Source organism: Cariama cristata, unplaced genomic scaffold, assembly GCF_000690535.1.
Source record: "Cariama cristata isolate BGI_N322 unplaced genomic scaffold, ASM69053v1 scaffold8360, whole genome shotgun sequence".
Lineage (NCBI taxonomy): Eukaryota > Metazoa > Chordata > Aves > Cariamiformes > Cariamidae > Cariama > Cariama cristata.
In genome coordinates, this window is record NW_009595192.1 from 277 (window position 1) to 10,896 (window position 10,620).

The 10,620-nt window shown below is 38.8% G+C and overlaps 1 pseudogene across 1 annotated transcript; it reads left to right on the forward strand.

Annotated features, from left to right (window-relative positions):
* The first annotated feature begins 9,718 nt into the window (after positions 1–9,718).
* LOC104157151 lies at positions 9,719–10,290 on the forward strand (annotated as a pseudogene). Its single transcript, XR_696460.1, has one exon. The product of XR_696460.1 is annotated as a macrophage migration inhibitory factor pseudogene (transcript).
* The last annotated feature ends 330 nt before the right edge of the window (positions 10,291–10,620 follow it).

A 10,620-nucleotide genomic window follows, 5' to 3' on the forward strand; every position in this document is an offset into this window, starting at 1 on the left:
CATGTAGCTCACAGAAAAAGTGTGATCTCATTTTATTGTAAATCCATTGCAGTGCTATTGGCTTCAGTGTAGTTGCTCCTAACTTGCCAAGGCACAAGAACGCCTGCATTTTATTTTATTCTTCTAGAAGAAAACGAAACATAGATTTCCAAGGCACATTAATGGTCAGAAGAATAGCATATGTGCCAACTATTTGAACATTGTACTCCCAAGTTTTCTGTTTTCTGAGATACTCTCTAATGCTGCATGCACAAGCATGAAGTCATATATATTTGAATACAGAGTACCCTATTCATCCCACGTAACTAGCCATCTAGGTGTTAGGAGTCTCATCCAAACTAGTTCTCTAGGTACCCTCTATAGAAAGAGATCAGCACCTCTGCTAGGCGTGATTCTTTCCATCCTATGATAGGTGGGGTAGACAAAGCCGTGGACATTCTGGTATTCCTCCATAGATGGAACAACCTGGGAAGCTTTGCTAGACAGCTTGCAATAATCAAATTAATAGTGCCCATAAAAGAGTATTAACTTACAATAGGCAAAGCTTTGTGCAGATAAGAATCAATAGTTTTTGGGCTGGCTGAAAGAGTTGAGTCTGAGCAAAAAGTTAATGACATGAGGTTGAACAGGAGAAGTATATGTCTTGAATATATACTCACTTTGCAGCACGCTCTCTTCAACTGGCTTCCCAAATTTCCAGCAAATGGAGAATGGAGTTGGATAGGTAGTAATGGAAAATTAAATTGAGAAGCAGACAGTTAACAATAGACTGTCAGAGTATGTGATTGTAATAACTTACTAGTGCTAATGGCTTCTGCTGTATGAATGCCACAGCAAAAGGTAGCAAAGAAAACACTTGTGCTTCACTCATATATAGGAAGAGACCCAAATACTGTACCAGTATCTCTGTTTCCAAACTCAAAACTTTCCAAAGGTTGTCTGTGGATCTGACCAAGGGAAGCCAAAGTCAGTGCATTACTAGCTGAAGACAAAAGGTAATGAAGACTGTACTTCTGTTATTGAATTGCATGGTAACATTCATGTTATCTGAACATCTACCATTACTATGTAGAGAGATTATGGTTTATGCACAGGTTTTCTTTGTACCATATAAAGGGTGCCTTGAATTCTTTTTTAAATTAGGAGGAAATCATTCTTCTTCTATAGAAAATGTATAACCAGCAAAATTCCAGCTTCCCAAGGGACACAAAATCAAGACAGTTAATAGCAAAATGCTTTTTATCACCTAAGTTAAAGCTAGTTTTAAACACTTCTCTCACCTATTAACACCTTGGATAAGCTCAATAAAGGAATCATTTTCAGGGTACTTGTCAGGTTTGGTGAATGCATGCTATCAGAGGACAGTGGAAGTCTAGCCAAGGGGTAATGGAGTAAGAACTCCCTCCCAGATGACAGCTTCATCACAGGGCTGTCAGACTGCCCATCCTTCTCTTGGACTTTGCGAGTCACAAACAGTTCAGCAGCCAGCTGGGAAAGATGCAGATGAATAAGACATTTCTGCTGTTAACTGTTGAAAGCTTTGAATTTGCGAAAGTATCCGGCCACGCTCACGTGAATCCTGAAACTTACCTAGGTATTACACTTATGGACAGGGCAGGAAATGAAGCTGTCTTTACATGATATAGCTGTCATTTCACCCCAGGAAGCCAATTTATGGTCCTCCAAAAAGGAAAAAAAAAAACATCTACAGCTTGAAATACTGCAAAGAACTCTTGTTTCCATTAAATTTGAAAACATAAGTTCAATTTCAAATAGTACATTATACAGAGATTTTCTACTTATATTTTTTCATGGTCTTACTAATACATTACTGAGTGTGCGGCAGTAGTAACAGTTTAAGGGATACCACATCTTCAACAATGTAAAACATTCCTAAAGCAATCTCTTCCAGTGTCTGTCTGCCAATTCTAAGCATTACTCATGTGCATTAATTACTAAGCATTACCCATTTTGGAAATACAGGACAACTGAATTACAGTGAGTTGACCATATACTCTAGGTATTTGCACAGCCACTAGTCTCAAATGCAAACTGAAGTCCACTGGTTTGTTCTGCTGTAAGGCAAATGATAGGAAATCAAACCTTTGTCTCATCAAAAGCTGAATCAGAAGGGGACTCCAGTGCTAATGTGCATCAAGTATCTTCTGCTATGAGACCTGCAGCGAGTCCTCTTTTCAAATGACTAGGTAAAACCCAAAGCAGAGCCCACTTTTACTGACTTGACCCACAATGTACTCAACCACTGACTTTGCTACAGTAAATTTCATATTTTATACCCAGCATCAACATATTTTTCCCACTAACACTGTTCTCATTTATTACACAGCGCTCTATCTACAGCTGTTGAACAGCTAGGGACCAATGATCAACTGCCATTACTTTGTAGTGCATTCTCTTATGGCACAAAAGCAACTACATCAGTTTCCCTGTGATTTAAAGACAGGCTGCTCTGGAGACTGTGCAGCACCTGTGATTGGTATAACTGTGACTTAAGGGAGCTCACTAACTTGTTGCTGCCTTGTGGTGAAATGACAGAATGCCTCAAAACTGCAGGCTTGACTACCTTTGCTTAGCAGCAAGTAATCCACTAGCTTCAAATAGTCAAGCACCCAGATGAGGTTGAGAGCTGATCTTGTATCCTTGGTGTCCCAATCAGCAAGAACAAGTGAGAAAGGAAAAACTGGCTGGCAAGAGAGGGCAATAAACAATGGAGAGGTGTGTTCCACTTGCCTTGTCATCCTTTCACCCAAGGTACACAGAGAAAAGTAGTTGATCACATGGAGTAATGTTGTCTTTTACTGACTACTGTTTGGAACTTAGCTGGCCACATTAGGATATCAGACTGTGGTACATAGGAGACTCACGGTACCACAGATTTTGAGAGGATCTTAGGAGTTCATACCCTTCACTAGCTGCTGACCACTAACCTTTGGGGAAGAATGGTCAGAGAGGTGTTAATGGAAGGTGTTTTGGCAAGTGGCCATAGGATTTGTGTCCTTTTCCTTTTCTAGTACAACTACAAGAGAAGAAGTTTTATCTGTTCCCATGACTTTTAAAGGCTAAGCCAGGTAAAGATGGAGGAGCTCCACCATTATTCAATTAGAGTTGTAGAACAATATCTAAACTAACTCAGAACTCTCTTGGTTTCTGATTTCATGGGAACCATGAAAGAACTATGGTGTATAACCAGGGATTCAATGTTGTTCTAGTATTTTCACACTTCCTTCAAGTAAACTGAAGATATTTAGGATTTCTGTTGGAGCATGTGAAAATTCTAGGGCTTTTTAATGCTATTAAACCAAACAAGTGAATCAGGGTGTGCTACCTTCTAAATTGGAATTTGGAAGTGTGAAACAATAAGAATGAAAACCAGAGTGGTTTCTTCAATCCCTCTGTGTATGCATTTTTGTTCTAGCTTGTCCATTGAATGAGAAGGATATGTGGGGTTATCTATGACTAAATATTAGAGATACTATATGTTGCACAGAATAGAAATGAATTTGTCATATACATTAGCTACCTTTGGAGAAGCCAGAGCTTTGAAAAACTTCAAGTCTTGAATCATGTCCAGATGTTTAGGCTTTTTTAAAACTGAAGGTGATCTGGTCAATGACTTCCATCCGTACACACAAGACAGAAAAGATCTGATGCTCCTATCAAAATGGCAATTTGGAATGCAACATTTTTAGCTGGTTCCAAAATAAAATTTTTTTTAAATATAAATTATTCCATATATCTTCAAAATATAATTTATATTAGGACCTTCATAGGTGTCATGAAGTGCTTCACTAACACTTTGTCAATCCAGATACTGGCTTGTCATCTTTAGAAGGCTGGAAACGTTAATATAAAAAACACTAGTTACCACAGCTGGGTGCTAACTTGCTGTCTGATACTGGCTTTTCAGCATTTCTGTCAGTTCTGACTACAATTCCTGTATGCCACTTTCACAACAAAGAAGGTTTCCTCTGCTCATATATCTGATTTCCAAATTTAATCACAAGAAGAAATGATCTAAAGCATATGTTAGTGTAAATTAACATAGTTTTATTTATAATCAGAAAAATTAAGTCAGGTCACATAAGCTAAGGAATTATAAACTACAGAGAGAAACTGAGACTATTCTTCTACATGGGTCTATCTACCTGCTGGTATTTTTCAATAGATCACCTGAGCCGCTTGTTTAAACTGTAAGCACCTAAACTATTCAGATGGGTTTGTACCTTTTCAAGTATATGCACATTTGTGGAATATCTGTTAATAGTATTTCTAACTTGATTTCTTAACTGAACTTCTAAAATATTATCTTAGTGATTTATATGACAGCTATCCAATAAGTGAATTGTAGTAGCATCATGAAGATAACTGACCTGACCCAAGACAAGCTTCTGTATCTTGTAAAGAACAAAGCCTAGCATCCATAAGTAACACAGCCTTTTGGATGACAGTTGACTAGCTATCCATTACACCATTTGGTACAATTAATCCAGAGGAATCAAGTTACTCTTGAGGTGACAGCACACAGAGTATATAGAATGATAAGACTGAAACTTTCCATCGCACAGCACGTTACCACCTTTTTTTTCAGTTCTCTGCACTTGCATTTGCTGCATTTACTTCCAGTCTTTAATTAATGTGTTTTAAATGTATCATAGCCATTCTCCTTTACTGAAATATTTGAAGAGTCCTCAAAAAGCAGTCACAGTTTGACACAGGCATGTCATTTATATGTCATATATTCTTTAAGGTTAGCTGGCTTAATTATAGTATCTTTGATTCCAGAGGTTTCAAACTGGCTGCTGACTATTCAAAAGGACTACAGGGGTTAGTCTTTCAAAGACAGCCAATCACTTCTCTATATTGATGAGTTACTGTTCTGACTTCAGTAGGACTACTCACATTAGTAAGAACTCTATGGAGTAGTAAGTGTTAGCAGGATACCAACCTAAATGGGGTAACGGTAAAGCACCTTAGAGATTTCCCATTGTCCCAAAGTGCTTTGGTTAAAACGCAGCCTAAGAATGAGCATAGCATATGAAACCTTACCACAAAAGCATGCATGACTTTTTAAGCGCTGAAGTAATTTCTCCCAGATTTGGACTGCTTTGTTACTAAAGGCACCATGCCTGTTGCGTTTGAAGATTCCTACTTCAGTATTTATGTTCATTTGTTCAACCCACTAGTTAATAAACTAAGGTGCTCCAGGATTAGAAATATGACTTAAGGTAGAGGGCCAAGGCCCTCTGGCTTGACTTGTAACTGAGCCATATCCCTTGAGAACTCTACCTAGAAGGAAAGAGGTCCAACACTGCTATTGAACACACATTTATGCAAGTGTCAGAATGTCATGATCTGTGATGGTACGTGAATGTATCCATAACATCCCAGCAAATTTAAGATGACCATTTTTTAAACCAATAAAAGATTAAATTGGGTTTATTCTTACAGAAAGATTTGGGGTTGGGTTGAAACTATTCATATTACTTTTCCATAAATTTTTGGGGATCCCAGAAGTGGAACTGGAAAGGAAACAGGCTGCTAACCTGAACAGTGTATATAACATACAGACTCTAATTAGTCTAAAATCTGAGACAATTGTCTAGTCATCACTATTACTAAATTCAAATCCTCAACATCACCTAATTTCGACTGTCACCTAGTTGTAACAATTAAGAGACTTATCCATGCTGGGTAAAAATATTTTTAAAAAGGATTTTTCTAAATAACCCTAGGAAAATAACCATAGGAAATACTAGTATTTTTTCTGACCTTCAGGTGAAAGGTGCTTTTTAAGTGTATTTTCAGAACTGTTCCCCCAATCATACAAGTATGTAAATGTATGAGAACTTACTTGTCCCTGTCCAGCATGACAGGATATTCAAACTTCTTTTTTTTTCCATATGCTTGCTTTCCTCTATAATTACAGTAGGAAAGTTAATAACATCACAAGGCAAAATCAACCAATTGATATCTGATAATTCAAACTTCCTGGGTTGTCCAAAGTAACCAAGATCGTATCCGTTCATGGCATGCCAGAGACTACAGACATAGTAGAAGCAGTGCCAAAGGACAGAAAGGAAAAACAGGTACTTTTAGAAGTGGAACCAAAGTGAGAATGTATCTGCATTATCCAGTTCTGCAGCACTGTTCTAGAGTTTAGTATGCTAGTCGTGAAAAAAAATAAAAATCAGTGAGACTGAAGTTCACTGTTTATAATGTAAGTAACTTGGGAGTAAAAAATCTCAGAAGGATGTTGTAAAAATCGAAACAAAAAACCAGTTCATCTTCATAATTACGAAACTGAGGAGTAAAGGCAACAATATCCTGAGCTGCCCCTACAGTAAGGTGCTGCCACCAGAGCAGGATCTACACCAAATTTCCTCATTGATTGTCCCCCCAAAAAACCAAAAGAAACTCCTTCAAATGTACTTGTTAGCCAGGAAGGAATTACAGTTGTCTGTAAAGCATCTTCAGACTGCAATGGTTTAATTGCATAAGGATTGGTTAGAGGCAATGCTTACGACCCATGTCAGTTTAACAAAAGCTAAAATAGGATTAGAACAGGAGGTCATTTATAAAATGTTGGGGGCATTACCTATGCATTCAAGGTCACCTTGCTGAAAGAAAATGACAGTCTGCAAAAGGCCTGACCTCCTGAGAAAACTGGAAGTGTTACATGGAAAAATCAGTTCTTTCAGGTGCAGAACAGTAAATGCAGCCAATGTTGTATTTTATTTAGGTTCTACCCTATATACAAGTCCAGCAAAAGCAGGAACTTTGGAGACAGTTCAACTGATTTGCCATAGCAGTAAGATGTATTAGTCATTTTTGTACCTGACTGAACCATCACTAGATGCTGTCACTACCATGTTTTTCTCCTCTTCATGAAATGTCAATCACTTCAGTAGAGTGTGCCCTCCAGCAGAGCTCCTCCTTTATTTGCTGAAGGAAAAAAGCAACATAACCACATTTCAGGCAGTTCTGTATGCCACCATGGTTGCTAGCTTAGTGGATTTATCAGCATGGCTTTCTTGATTGAAAGAGGTGAAAATGCCTGGAAATGGCATATGGTAGAAACACCACTCAGGGGACATGGATAAATTAATTCTTAATGTAGCCTCTTCGAACACAATGGAATAAGGCTAACAGCATTTTACTTATGTTTTTCTTGTTTTTTTCACAGCATCAAGTTATTATTTCAAGCAAAACACATGACCTTTATGTGCATGAAACATTTTTAGTCCATGTCTGAATCCATTTTTCTCTGTTTGTCTTATCTGGGTATACTGTTCAAGTTAAGAAAATCTGTGAGATTTTTATCTTACATTTTTGCTATTTTGTGGATCTTCTAAGAATGAGGCAATGCTCCAATGCATAATATGTCCCTCTGTTTAAGAAAGGAAAAAGGAAAACATCAACAAATTTCATTAGTGCTACACATTCAGTCATTGCTACCATATGCTGTTGTTAAACACTGGGCAGAATAAAAGAGAGATTACAGGTCAATGAAAGTTATTTTAAGATGAATGTCACTATCTCATTGTCAAGCACAGAGTAGAAAATAATGGACTATTCATTAATATGCAAAGAAATCTATATACTCTTTGTCAACAATGTGTCATTAACTGTATAGGTTTGAAATGGAAAGAACGTAAAGTTTTTTCTTTAAATGACATGAGTAAAAAGTAAGAGTCATCTTGTCAAGACAGTTCTTTATTGCACAAACTAGGTATGAGAGCTTCCTGGGGATTAAACTGTTTTTCAATCCTGGTAAAATGGACACAGTTTGATTAATCGCATACATAATGAAAGCTTAATGTTTTACAACCTTTTAGTGCACTCATGTGAAGCTAGAATCAAAGAATCATTTTCCTTATGACCCACAACTGCTTAGTTTCCTGCCTAGGCTCCTTCTTTCCCGATGAAGTCACCTCTTATCTCTCATTTCTACTACTAGAGAGAGGAATCTTTTGTGTAATTCCAACTTTCATACTGGTCGCATCTCGTTTCTAGGACTCCATATTTGCAAGCAAACAAGCAGGCTGACAGAGAAGTTGACCTTTTCCTAACAAGGAAGAATCTGTAACAGGAACAAGAAATTGCTAGTAGCACTCCAGATAAAAGAGAAGGGTGTGGAAAGCATGAAAAGCAAATACACAGTAGCACAAACACAAAAAGACAAAGGGAGAGTATCAGATAAATAGATAATAGGGTGGATACTTTTCCACAACTAATTAAAATCCTGTTCACTGCATGCTGCCTTCCCAAACTCATTTACTGATTTGAATCAATGGGGAGTGGAAACTCCTCTTAATTTTCAGGATCAATGTCAAGCTACTGCTCAGTTTTGAAACAAATAGAAAAAAAAAAAAACAACTTGCTCCATCCACCTTTTGACAGCATAAGAGCAGGAAGCTGGCAGGAAACAGTTCTAATAGGTATTTTGGAAGAAAAGTGCCACATAAAGGACAAAAATCTAATATGACAGATGCAGAAGAGCAAAATTGCCAGGGTGATTGTAAAGGTTTGGAGGAGAATTACCACAGCAGATAAACTCTTGGACTTTCTGCCAAATGAAAGCCAGATTTGGTGTGAAATCAAAAGTCTAACAATGAACTGCTAGCACAGACCACAAGTGCTTTCTGTCCTTATATAGGAGCGTACTGCTGAAGCCATTACAGTGCACTCCGTATCAGTGTCTGAATCATGGCTCCTGGTACAACCACAGCTGCAGGTTTTTATTTAGTTTTATTACCATGGATGTGAAATTTTTGCTTGTTCTTAGCAGTAGTCTTTGCCCTTGGTATTAATACAGTAATTCAGATGGAAAGTATATGCAGGGTTTGTGAATGAAGAAAATTATAATGTCTTTTATGAAAACAATTTTACTGATAATGCTATTACCACTAATCTACCATCCTTTCATACTAGAAAATACCTTTTCCAATTCATTAATTATAGTTTTGATGGAGAAAGTCTGGCAGCATTTGGACCTTCATTTCCACATTTCTGGCACATTTACAGCATGATATTTTGTGGCCCTACAGACTGTCCTGAACAGAATGACTAACACGTTTACTCACCCTTACTACCTGCCAAAAGCATTCTAGTGGACATGTCTGTACATAGTGCTGTCAGAGGAACCAAAGGATATTTTGAAAATGGCAAAAGTTCTTTCACTAAGTTTCCCTAAAATAAACAAACACATATTTCTCTTTATAATATCTGCATGAAAAAAAAAAAAAAAGCAATGCATCAGAAGTTGAGTGCCATTGATTTGATCTATTCAGCATTACTCAGCTCATATCTATTCAGAAAGCTGCTAAAAAATTTGTTTCCTAATCTACTGAAAGCCCAAGGTAGCTGGAGTGTATTCTTCTGGATTGCTGTCTCTTCTACATCAAAAGAATAAGCTATTTCACTCTTCAGGCAATTCAGTCTAGCTATACCTGCCCCTGCTTCACCACTCACCTCTCATTTGCTGTAGAGTATCAACAGTATGCATCTCACTTGCTACTGAAATGTTGTTTCTTATTGCAAATGAGCCCATGATATCTCCTTCACCAACTTGTTACATTTTTCAGGAAAGTACCAGAAGACTTTCTCCCTTACTGCCTCTTCAGGTTTGGGAGGAGCTAAGGACTGGGAGGACTGTACTGCCGCCTGTCCCGCCACACCGCTCCTCTCCCGCCATCAGCCCTGCCGCTGCCCCCCCCGCTGCCGCCACCATGCCCATGTTCGCCATCCAGACCAACGTCTGCAAGGACGTTGCACCCGACAGCCTGCTGGGCAACCTCACCCAGCAGCTGGCCAAGGCCACTGGCAAGCCCAAGCAGTACATAGCTGTGCACATCATACCTGATCAGATGATGTCTTTCAGGGGCTCCACCGATCCCTGTGCACTCTGCAGCCTTGACAGCATGGGCAAAATAGGAGGGCAGCAGAACAAGACTTACACCAAGCTCCTGTGTGATCTGATCTCTAAGCACTTGCATGTATCTGCAAGATAGGGTGTACATCAACTACTTTGACGTGAATGCTGACAATGTGGGCTGGAATGGCTCCACCTTTGCAAGGAGCTCTCCCGTCTGAAGAGGCTGCTCCTGGACTACCTTCATCCTGCGCCTTAGCAGAGACCACTGCACAAATGGCCCTATGTTGCACTTTGTGCACTCTCACATTGATGGCTACTTGCTAGTGTGTTTAAATACTGCTGCTTCAACATTCCTCTGTTTTCTCTGTGTAGAAAACAAATAAAGATTTAGAAGTAAAAAAAAAAATTCTGGGGTTGTTTAGTCTGGAGAAAAGGAGGCTGAGGGGAGACCTGATTGCTCTTTATAACTACCTGAAAGGAAGTCGTAGCGAGGTGGAGGTTGGTCTCTTCTCCCCGGTAACTAGCGAGAAGACCAGAGGAAACGGTCTCAAGTTGCGCCAGGGGAGGTTCAGGTTGGATATTAGGAAGAACTTCTTCACTGTTAGAGTCATTAAGCATTGGAATGGGCTCCCCAGGGAGGTGGTGGAGTCACCATCCCTGGAGGTGTTCAAAAAAACGTTTAGATGTGGTGCTTCGAGACATGGTTTAGTGGGTTTAGTGGGCAT